Here is a 12,295-nt window from a genome sequence, read left to right as displayed (position 1 = left end):
GCACGCATGCTACGTGCTCGACAATATGCCAAGGCATGCTAGGGGGCTCCAAACCACAAGGGAGTTAGCAGGGTGAGGCAATAGGCTAGGTCAAGTCCATGGGACAAGCTGGTTTGGTCAGGGGATCAAGTTCACAATGTAAACTTGAAATCATGCCAAATCTGGTTGTGCACACAGGGTGTTTGACAAAATGCCAAAGGCATCTAGGCAATTCTTGGGGTGGCCCAAATTTCCAGATTGGGTCTCTTTAGTTGATACAGAGGGTGGTGAGGTTAGTTTGCCAAAAGCTCAAACTTGTTAGTGTAAGTTTTGCAAAACTTCAGTTCTGGGCAGAAGGTAAATGGCATTGTTTCAAGATCCAGAAATCTTCCAATGGGTCCCTTCTTCTGGACTTAAGGGTTTTGCAAGGTGGGCTATAATCAGGAGAAAACTCAAGGGTACTAGAGCAAATTAAATTAGGGTTGCTGTAGAAAAAGCCAAACTGGACCATAAAGCAAAAGAGGTTGATTCACTCAAATTTTTCAAAGAACACCACTGGGTTTTTAGATAAAGTTGAATTACATACCACTACTAACATCCCACAATTTTGGTGGAAGTTTTAAAGAAATATTTAATTAGGCTGTAGTGCAAAATTGCTCTCTGGACCAGATTTTTAAACTTGGTGTAGAGCTCAAAATATTAAAAGAATGAAATATATTTTTGCATAAAAGTGATTTAAAAACATCACATGTCACCTCCAATTTTTGGTGAAAATTTTAAATAAGTTTATCAAGTGGTTGTAGTTCAAAAAGAGCTCCAAAATTAATGAAAAATCTTTTTTATGGAATAAAGCTCAGAGAAAAACAATTATGCAAATAAACTCCACTGATAATAGAAATGTTTTTCTTGAAAGGGCAAACAAGTCCAATAATATATTTGGAGAGTTTATTCACTTGAGGTAAAAACTCCAAAATAATAAGGTAAAGAAAGACCCTGAAACCAAAAGAAAAACCATAAAATAAAAGTTTAAATTTCCTAGAAAAATTTTAATTAATAAAACAAGGTCAAAATTTTTGGGGTGTCACATTATATCTTCCTATCATTATGAAGAACTTGAGAGATCTAAAAACCAAGATTTATCCCTCAACTACGAGGGGAGGTAAGGAACTGCCATCTAGCTCTGCACTTGATTTACCTGCTGTTTTGAGTAAGCTTGCGACACCTAAACCTGCTTCTGCTATTCGTTCTGATATGTCGCATGTTATTGATGATGCCACTTCTGCTATGCATGATACTTATGATGAAACTACTTCTATGCTTGATACTACTGTACCACTTGGTGAATTTCTTGGTGAACAACTTGCTAGGGTTAGAGAGAATGAAAATATTAAATCTGATAATACTGATGAAAGTGATGATGAAGACTTGCCTGTTATTCCTAAGGGTTATGTTTTTGATAAAGAAGCTTCTTTAGCTATTTTAGCTTGCAAAGATAGATACGAACTCAAGAGGTTATTAGCTAAATGGAATCATCAATCTCTAAATGCTAGAATGAAACCCGACCCTGCTTTTGCTACTTCACCTATCTATGTTACCGATAAGGATTATGAATTCTCTGTTGATCCTGATATAATTACTTTGGTTGAATCTGATCCTTTTCATGGCTATGAATCTGGAACTATTGTGGCACATCTTACTAAATTAAATGATATAGCTACCCTGTTCACTAATGATGAGAGAACTCATTACTTTTATATCCTTAACATATTTCCGTTCTCATTAAAGGGTGATGCTAAGATATGGTTTAATTCTCTTGATCCTGGTTGTGTGCCTAGTCCCCAGGATATGATTTATTACTTCTCTGCTAAATATTTCCCTGCTCATAAGAAACGAGCTGCTTTAAGGGATATATATAATTTTGTGCAAATTGAAGAAGAGAGTGTCCCACAAGCTTGGGGAAGGCTTCTTGTCGGTGTCAAAACCGGCGGATCTCGGGTAGGGGGTCCCGAACTGTGCGTCTAGGCTGGATGGTAATAGGAGGCAAGGGACACGAAGTTGTACCCAGGTTCGGGCCCTCTTGATGGAGGTAAACCCCTACGTATTGCTTGATTAATATTGATGATATGGGTGTTACAAGAGTAGATCTACCACGAGATCAGAGAGGCTAAACCCTAGAAGCTAGCCTATGGTATGATTGTATGTTGTGATTGTTGTCCTACGGACTAAAACCCTTCGGTTTATATAGACACCGGAGAGGGTTAGGGTTACACAAGGTCGGTTACAAAGGAGGAGATATCCATATACGTATTGCCTAGCTTGCCTTCCACGCCAAGTAGAGTCCCATCCGAACACGAGACGAAGTCTTCAATCTTGTATCTTCATAGTCTAACAGTCCAGCCAATGGAGATAGTCCGGCTGTCCGGAGACCCCCTAATCCAGGACTCCCACAGTAGCCCCCGAACCAGGCTTCAATGACGACGAGTCTAGCATGCGGTATTACCTTCGGCATTGCAAGGCGGGTTCCTCTTCAAATTCTATGTACCTGTCGAAATAATGTCTGGTTCCTTGTGATGGTTTGTACTTCTTGGCTTCTACGCCCAATAATGGCCACTTTCCACATGTCGAGCGAATGTGAAGAGCCAGGGTGTTTTCACATTTACCCCCCTAGCTATGTAAATGAGCCGCCTATTTAAAAAGACGAGGATTCAGATCCAAATCACATCATCTTCCCTTGCTGAGTCTTCATCAGAGTGTACCTGACTGAGATCCATTCCATCATGGCCGGTCCACGCAGCTCCTCCTCTCGCACCCCTAGTTCCAAGCCTGGAGATTGGGAGAGATGTTCCATCCCGCATAGCAAATTGGTGATGCTTCAGTCCAAGGGATTTCTTCCCCCAGCATACCTGGTCCCGGTTCGAGCCAGGCTTGCCACTTATAATGGCGGAGAGCAAGCGGAGAGCCGTCCCAGTCCCTCCAAGGGAGAGTGGGTATGCCTTGTCCCTTATCTGGTAAGAGGTCTCGGATTCCCAATCCATCCGTTCCTCCGAGGACTTCTGGAGTTCTATGGCCTCCAGCTGCACAACCTTACGCCTGCCTCCCTGCTGCATATCGCGGGATTCGTAGCCCTTTGCGAGTTATTTTTGGGATGTGAGGCTCATTTCGCTCTGTGGAAGAAGTTGTTCTGCCTTGTGCCCCATTCTAAGAAGGGATCAATATATCAAGTGGGCGGAGCCAAAGTGTGGCGTATCGCTGGGACCGGATACCTATCCGGGACCCCGAAGAAGACGTCCGAAGACGGGCCTTCAGAATGGTTTTATATAGAAGATGTCCCCCTTCCGGACCCTATTCGGATTGGCCTTCCTGAGTTTGAAGACGCCCCTTTGAAGAAGCGCCAGAGCTGGCGTCCATGGAGCCCCCTGGAGGAAGACGACCGGGACATTCTTTATCTGATGAGCCAGATAAGCTCTTTAGCTCGATCCGGATTGACCATGATCGAGGTCATGGCTATATGCATTATGCGGGGGTGCAGCCGCTCCAGTATAGAGGCCACCCCATGTGGGACTTCAACGGGGAGGATGACGCCACCCGCCACGGCCGCAAAGGGCCGGGATCGGCTGCCGATCTAATAAAGATCTTGTCCACTTTGTACAAGGGAGAAGAGGAGGAATTCCTCCGTATCAACCCGCAGGGCGGATTCTCCATGTACAATCCTCCGAGCTGGGTAAGCGGAGATTTTTTCTCGCCCATCCATTTTGTATTCCCGTAGTTTAAGTATTCATTCTAGCGATTTCATCGCAGGAGCTGCGCCAGGCAGTAAAGGAGATAAACAGCCCTCCTCCATAGCCCGAGGACCCTGGACGGTCCCTTGACCCCGCCTCCCAGGAGGATCCGGACATATCTGTGGAGCTGATTGACGGGGTATTTTACCAAGGGAGTAATGACAATACCTTGGTGGCCATTACGGCCGATTACCCTGGGCTAGTTCCAGCCTCACAGGTGACTGAGACCGAAGTCCCGGCACTTAAAAAGGGATCCGTCCTTGTGCCCTTTTTTATTACCGTATAACAGTCGTGTTTTGCAGGGGAGGTCCTCGGGGCAGAAGGCCGAGCCTGTGGCAACTAGCCAACAAGGGGCTGCTAGGCCAGGCAAGCTGAAAAGATCCACAATCCGGATTGAGGCACCGGCGCAGCGGTATAGCGCGCTGTCTTTATTGCAAGACATTATTTACATAGGCATATTAACGCCCATGCCTTCTTTTCAGGAGAAAGAGCGCTCGCCGGACTATACCTGGAGAGGCTACCAACCGCGCCTCCACAAGCCAGGCTCCAAGGTCGGACTCAGGGGTGGGAACGAGTACAAGGCGTGCATCGGGTGCTCCTCCGACAGAGGATACGGATAGACTGTCCGCCACCCATTCCGAGGTGGAAAGTGCCATGAACCATAGGCGTCGCTGGACTGATCTTCGTGACGCTTGTTTCTCCCAAGAGGCTTTGGATGCATTCAACTCGGGAGATGCGCACCTCCCTACCGCTCAAAATGGTCTAGCCAGAGCCACGGAGCAGTATGTAAAAGACATACGGGTGAGAAAATTTGATGATTATATATATCAGTAGCCCCTGAGACTTGAAACAGTTAGGATAACTGATTTAAGGATCATTTGTTATGTAGGTTCTTACAGAAAATAATACTCAACTGTCCCAGGAGCTGGAAGAGTGCAAAGCCCAACTTCAGGCCGCACTGTCCGCCGCAGGGGAGCCCAATGAGACCCCTGCTGGTAAGATATCCGTCAAATGATAAGTATCATATTAGAGTGCGGCTTTATATGCAAATCTGACGATAAAATTGCAGATGACGCTGGAGTGAATCCGGATAAGCAGCAGCTCATACGCCAGCTGAAGGCTGGTGAGAGCGTGCTAACGAGGATGAGGCAGGAGAAGAACGATCTCCAAGATGCCAACACCAAGCTGGGCGTGGAACTAAAAGATGTTCATGCCCAACTGTCGGATTCTGTTAAGGAGAATCGGTGGCTTCGACGCGGCATATTTAGTAAGTGCTTGAACGAACTTTGAAAAAGAGTTCGGCGAGGAAGCTGGCTGACAGAGTTATGTCTGTAGGTATGCTAACAGGACGTCCTGCCAAGGAGATGCCTAGTTCAACGGATGATCTTCTTCCCGAGCTCGCACAGTTGCACGAACGAGTTCGGCAGGTGATGCAAGGCGTTGCCCAGGCCTTGTGGCCGTCCGTCTCCATACCCGAAGGCCTTGGAGAGCTTGCAGAAAAGCTGAAGGGAGCACAGCGGCGTTTCCGATTATGGAAGATATTGGCCTGCCGTCAGGGCGCCAGGGAGGCTTGGGCAATGGTGAAGACACGATATACGAAGGCTGACCCGAACCACATGGACAAAGTCGGACTTGTGGGTCCTGACGGCAAGGAGATCCCTGTAAATTTAGTGTACGGTCAAGTAGAATTGGCCACAAAGTATTCCCAACAGGACTGTAGACTAGACAGCTTATTGGAGGGCATTGAAGAGGAATTCAACCAGTCAAATTGACTATGTAATTGTAAGGTGACATATATGATGTCTTCTAGCCGGATTGTAGATCATTTGTTGTGGCGGACCTTTTCGCTTCAACCTCGGGACCCGACAGTCAGGAGTGTATCCGAATACCCTCTCGGTTATATAAGAATCGGGGCATGCGTGGAGACCAGGCATAGGGGTCATTAGTGCTTTATCAGACAAGTGCCCAACTAGTTATGTTATATTACATGGGTAGTAAGAAACATCTTCCAGAGAGAATAGTTCCGTTAAGGGTTCCTTTCCCTGGGTAGGCATGCCCTAAAGTGCATGTCCGGACTGCGACAAGAAGCGCAGTAAAAACGTCTGGGGGCAGATATGGTTAATAAATAAAAGTCATCTTTTGTTCACCGACCGAATATTCTCTTAAGAACGCTAGCTTTCAGCTTCACCCAGTCTGAGGTACACGTCCGGCTGACCCGGCGGTAACAATCGCAGAGGTGCTCCCCTTATGCCCTAGCCGAATTAACGGGAACATAGGGCATAAATACAAGAGCCAGGCAACCCAGCTTGGCCAAAACATAAGTCATATCGATGCATATAATGGTGAAAAAAGGTACATGCGGAAGTATAACACATGTGTTGGGCGTTGGGCCCAGGTAAATAATTTAAGCTTCTGTGAGAGAAGCCCCCAGGTATGAAGAGTGCGGCTAGCGCATCTATGATGTATGAGTGAGGCGCAAGGTGATCCTTGAAGGCCTAGGGAAATAAAAAGAAAGAAAGGGAAACAAGACAGATGATGCATATGCAGAAAATAGACAAGGGGAGGGGATTAACGTAAAGTCCGGAGCTAGGCGTAGAATCTTCAGAGCCTGGCTGCGTTCCATGGGTTCGGCTCGAGTCGACTGGTCGATGCATCCCGCAGTCGGTATGCTCCACCGGTCAGAACTTGGTCGATAATGAAGGGACCTTCCCATTTGGGCTCGAGCTTGTTCTTTTTCTTGTCCGGCAGCCGTAGAACTAGTTCGCCAACGTTATAAGTTTTGGCCCGTACTTCTCTGCTTTGGTATCTGCGAGCCTGCTGCTAGTAAAATGCGGGACGGGCTTTGGCTATGTTGCGCTCTTCCTCCAATGTGTCCAGACCATCCTGCCGATCGAGCTCGGCTTCTCTTTCTTCGTACATGTACACTCGAGGTGAGTCATGAATTATGTCACAGGGCAGGACTGCCTCTGCGCCGTACACCATAAAAATGGTGTATATCCGGTACTACGATTCGGCGTCGTCTGTAGTCCCCAGAGTATGGAGTCGAGCTCCTCTACCCAGTGCGTATTGAACTCCGTTAGGGAGCGCACTAATCAGGGTTTAATGCCGCTCATTATAAGACCATTTGCTCGTTTGACTTGATCGTTGGTTTGTGGGTGATAGACTGAAGCGTAATCGAGCTTGATGCCCATTTTGCTACACCAGAGTTTTACCTCGTCGGCCATGAAGTTCGTGCCGTTATCAGTGATGATGCTGTGGGGGACGCCGTAACGGTGTACAACCCCGGATAAGAAATCTATCACCGGTCCGGATTCGGCTGTTTTTACCGGTTTAGCCTCTATCCATTTGGTGAATTTATCCACCATGACCAATAAGTATTTTTTTTCTTGTGGGTTCCCCCTTTAAGGGGTCCGACCATGTCAAGCCCCCAGACCGCGAAGGGCCATGTAATAGGGATCGTTTGGAGGGCGGTGGGTGGCATGTGGCTTTGATTTGCAAAGAGCTGGCAACCGGTGCAACGTTGGACCAAGTCCTGTGCATCTTCTCGGGCCGTTGGCCAATAAAATCCTATGCGGAAGGCCTTGCTTACAAGAGCCAGGGCTGCGGCGTGATGGCCGCCGAGCCCGGCGTGAATTTCTGCCAAAAGATTCCGCCCTTCCTCTTCGGAGATGCACGTTTGAAGGACTCCGGTAGCGCTTTTTTTATACAATTCTCCCTCGTGGACCATGTAGGCTTTGGATCGCCGCACTATGCAGCGTGCCTCATTGTGGTCCTCCGGAAGTTCCTGTCTAATTAGGTAGGCCAGGAATGGTTCTATCCACGGGCCAATAATGGCCATTATTTCGTGGGCTGATTGTGTTATTTCGGTGGCGGAGCCTCCGATTGTGTCATAGAGTTCGGTATCGGGTATTTTGGCCAGGTCCGGACTGTTGTTACCAGTGTCCCCTTCCCATGCTACGGATGTCTTGAAAAGCCTTTCCAGAAAAACGTTGGGAGGGACCGCATCGTGTTTTGCGCCAATGCGGGCAAGGATATCCGCCGCCTGATTGTTTTCCCGAGCCACATGGTGAAATTCGAGCCCCTCGAACCGAGCTGACATTTTCAGGACTGCATTGCGATAAGTGGCCATTTTTGGATCTTTGGCATCAAAGTCTCCATTTATTTGGGATATCACGAGGCTTGAATCCCCACACACCTCTAGGCGTCGAATGCCCATGGATACTGCCATCCGGAGACCATGTAGAAGGGCCTCATATTCGGCTGCGTTGTTGGAGTCCGTATACATTATCTGTAGTACGTATTGAACGGTGTCTCCTGTTGGGGATGTCAAAATGATGCCAGCCCCCAGACTAGCCAACATTTTGGAGCCGTCGAAGTGCATGATCCAGTTTGAATATGTGTCGTACTCTTTAGGGAGTTTGGCTTCCGTCCATTCAGCGACGAAGTCAGCCAAAACTTGCGATTTAATAGCTCGTCGTGGCTTGTAAGTTATGTCGAATGGGAGGAGCTCAATGGCCCATTTGGCAATCCGACCCGTCGCGTTGCGGTTGTTTATAATATCGTTAAGTGGTACTTCCGAGGCTACCGTTATCGAACACTCTTGAAAGTAGTGTCGCAGCTTCCGGGATGCCATGAATACCGCGTACGCTATCTTTTGATAATGTGGGTGCCGTGATTTGCATGGAGTAAGGATAGTGGACACATAATAAACCGGCTTTTGAAGGGGAAATTTGTGTCTGTCCACTTCTCGCTCGACAACAAGCACTGCGCTTACTACTTGATGAGTTTCCGCAATGTACAATAGCATTGGTTCGCCAATGTTTGGCGCGGCCAGGACTGGGTTTGTTGCCAATATGGCATTTATTTTGTTGAGTCCGGCCGTGGCGGCGTCCGTCCACTCGAAGTGTTCGGTGCACCGGAGGAGGCGATAAAAGGGTAATGCCTTTTCTCCCAAGCGGGAGATAAAGCGGCTTAGAGCCGCCACGCATCCAGTTAATTTTTGTATTTTTTTGAGGTCTGTTGGGGTAGCCAACTGTGACAATGCTCGAATTTTGGCCGGATTAGCTTCAATACCTCTACTGGAGACAATGAATCCCAGGAGCTTTCCTGCTGGTACACCGAAAACGCATTTTTCCGGATTGAGCTTGATGTCATATGTTCGGAGGTTGTCAAATGTGAGCCTCAAGTCGTCTACTAGAGTTTCGACATGCTTGGTTTTAACGACCACGTCATCCACGTATGCCTCCGCTGTTTTGCCGATCTGGTTTGCCACGCATGTCTGAATCATGAGCTGATATGTTGCACCGGCGTTTTAGCCCGAAGGGCATTGTATTAAAGCAGAATGGGTCGTATGGTGTGATGAATGCCGTTGCGGCTTGGTCTAGCTCCGCCATTTTGATTTGATGGTAGCCGGAGTATGCGTCGAGGAAACACAATGAGTCGTGTCCTGCGGTAGCATCGATGATTTGATCAATGCTGGGGAGGGGGAGGGATCCTTTGGGCAGGCCTTGTTAAGGTCCTTAAACTCAACGCACAAGCGCCAGGATTTGTCCTTCTTAGGTACCATCACCAGGTTTGCTAGCCAGTCCGGATGTTTTATGTCTCTGATGAATCCGGCCTCCAATATCTTGGCTAGTTCCTCTCCCATGGCTTGTCTTTTAGGTTCAGAGAAACATCGAAGAGCTTGCTTGACTGGCTTGAATCCTTTTAGGATATGTAGGCTGTGTTCAGCCAGCCTGCATGGGATTCCTGGCATGTCTGAAGGGTGCCAGGCAAAAATGTCCCAGTTCTTGCGTAGGAACTCTCGTAGTGCGGCGTCGACATCAGGGTTTAATTGTGCCTCGATGGAAGTTGTTTTTGTAGGGTCCGTTGGATGGACTTGGAATTTGACTATTTCGTCCACCGGCTTAAAGGAGGTGGACTTGGATCTTTTATCGAGTATCACGTCGTCCCTGTTCACCGTGGAGCGCAGCGCAGTTAGTTCTTCGGCTGCTAGGGCTTGAGATAGTGCCTCAAGGGCCAGTGCAGCTGTCTTATTTTCGGCACGGAGTGCTATGTCCGGATCACTAACAAGAGTGATGCTTCCGTTGAGCCCGGGCATTTTGAGCTTCATGTACCCATAATGGGGTATGGCTTGGAAGATTATAAACGCCTCCCGCCCTAATAGGGTGTGGTATCCGCTGCTGAATGGGGCCACTTGGAATGTAATTTCTTCGGACCTGTAATTATCCGGCGTGCCGAATACCACGTCTAGTGTGATTTTTCCGGCGCAGCGTGCTTCCCGACTGGGGATTATTCCTCTAAAGGTTGTGCTGCTTTGCTTAATGAGGCTCCGGTCTATTTCCATCTTTTGAAGAGTTTCCTCATAGATGAGGTTTAATCCGCTGCCGCCGTCCATGAGTACCTTGGTGAGTCGAAAGCCGTCCACGATTGGACTGAGGACCAGTGCGGCTGGTACTCGGGCTGTTCGGGATTTAGGTTCGTCACTGGCATTGAAGGTAACAGCCGTGTCGCTCCAAGGATTTGTTTCTGCTATGTGGCTGATTTCGGACGTGCTGCGGAGTGTTCGCTTCCGTCTTTTATTTGACGCGAAGGTCTCGAAGACCGTTAAGATCGTACTGTTGTCCTCGGGGTGGTGCTCTGTGGTGTTTGAGAGGAGTAGATTCTCACCACTTTTGGCTACCTGCCGGAGTATCCATCATGCTCTAAGGCTGTGCGTTGGTATCGCATCCGCTGTACTATGAATTTTGCAGGGTCCGTTGAGCCATCTCTCCAGTACGGATCCTTGCCCCGTAGAGGGCTTTTGCTTTTTGGTAGTTAACCCAGGTGTATTGTGATAATGCACCCTTTTATTTCAGACTGGGTTTGTATTCAGGGCCGGATTATCCCAAAATTTTATTTCGGTTTTCCAGGCACTTTCCATCACACAGTACTTTCGTACTATGGACACCAAGTCGGCAAAGCGTGTAATTTTGCGACGACTTATGGCATTGAGGATTCCCTTGTCCGTGCAATTATTGCAGAAGAGTGAAATTGCGTCTTCCTAGCGGCAGTCCTATATCTTGTTCTTGACCAGGAGGAATCTGGCCCAGTAATGGTGTACTATTTCTGCTGGCTCTTGCCTAATTTGGGATAGATCGCGTATGTTAGGGTGGGTGGGTGGAATTGAATCTGAATCCTCACCCAATCTGAGGCTCAGTGGCCAAGGAGTTTCCGAACTTGAAAGTTTGGATTCTTGGATGTTTTTTGGTAAATATGGCCCGCTGCCTGATTCTGGGTTCAGGCTTTGAGTGACATCCTCCCCTCCGCGGGTACCCGGCTTGGAGGGATCGGGAATCCGTACGTAGCTAGTCCTTAAGATAGATGAAGTTTTGCCGTATTGTTCTTCCACCACTGCAACGTGATGGGTGACCTGGGGAGAGTTAATTTCTCTTAGATCGGGTTTAGGCCCAATCTGATCGTAGTCTATAGCGACTCCCAGGGCGACGATACGATCCAAGAGCTCGTACAGCAAAGAGAACTCCATTGGATCTAACTGCTCGGCGAGTTCCAAGTTGATGTAAGATTGCTTTCGATGACCCGAGAAGTCATCATCGGCGTAGCGGCCGAACAGGCGGTCATAAGAAAACCACCTAGCCGGAGAGTTTGGCTGATAGCCAGAGCTCCCTCAGCGATAGTGTCGTCTTTAAAGACGGGACGAGACATCCTTCCTTGTGGCGACGGCACAGCGGAACTCTTAATGAAAGCACCAATGTCGGTGTCAAAACCGGCGGATCTCGGGTAGGGGGTCCCGAACTGTGCGTCTAGGCTAGATGGTAACAGGAGGTAAGGGACACAAAGTTTTACCCAGGTTCGGGCCCTCTTGATGGAGGTAAAACCCTACGTCCTGCTTGATTAATATTGATGATATGGGTGTTACAAGAGTAGATGTACCACGAGATCAGAGAGGCTAAACCCTAGAAGCTAGCCTATGGTATGATTGTATGTTGTGATTGTTGTCCTACGGACTAAAACCCTTCGGTTTATATAGACACCGGAGAGGGTTAGGGTTACACAAGGTCAGTTACAAAGGAGGAGATATCCATATACGTATTTCCTAGCTTGCCTTCCACGCCAAGTAGAGTCCCATCCGGACACGAGACGAAGTCTTCAATCTTGTATCTTCATAATCTAATAGTCCGGCCAATGGAGATAGTCCGGCTGTCCGGAGACCCCCTAATCCAGGACTCCCACACTTCTCAAATTACTTAATGCTTTGTGTCGGTTTCAAAACCAGCGGATCTTGGGTAGGGGGTCCCGAACTGTGCGTTTAAGGCGGATGGTAATAGGAGACAGGGAACACGATGTTTTACCCAGGTTCGGGCCCTCTTGATGGAGGTAAAACCCTACGTCCTGCTTGATTAATATTGATGATATGGGTAGTACAAGAGTAGATCTACCACGAGATCAGAGAGGCTCAACCCTAGAAGCTAGCCTATGGTATGATTGTATGTTGTTGTGTCCTATGGACTAAAACCCTCCGGTTTATATAGACACCG

This window comes from Triticum urartu, chromosome 7 (genome assembly GCF_003073215.2).
Source record: "Triticum urartu cultivar G1812 chromosome 7, Tu2.1, whole genome shotgun sequence".
NCBI classification, from domain to species: domain Eukaryota; kingdom Viridiplantae; phylum Streptophyta; class Magnoliopsida; order Poales; family Poaceae; genus Triticum; species Triticum urartu.
The sequence above is the reverse complement of the archived record's forward strand: the minus strand, read 5'-3'. Positions refer to the sequence as shown.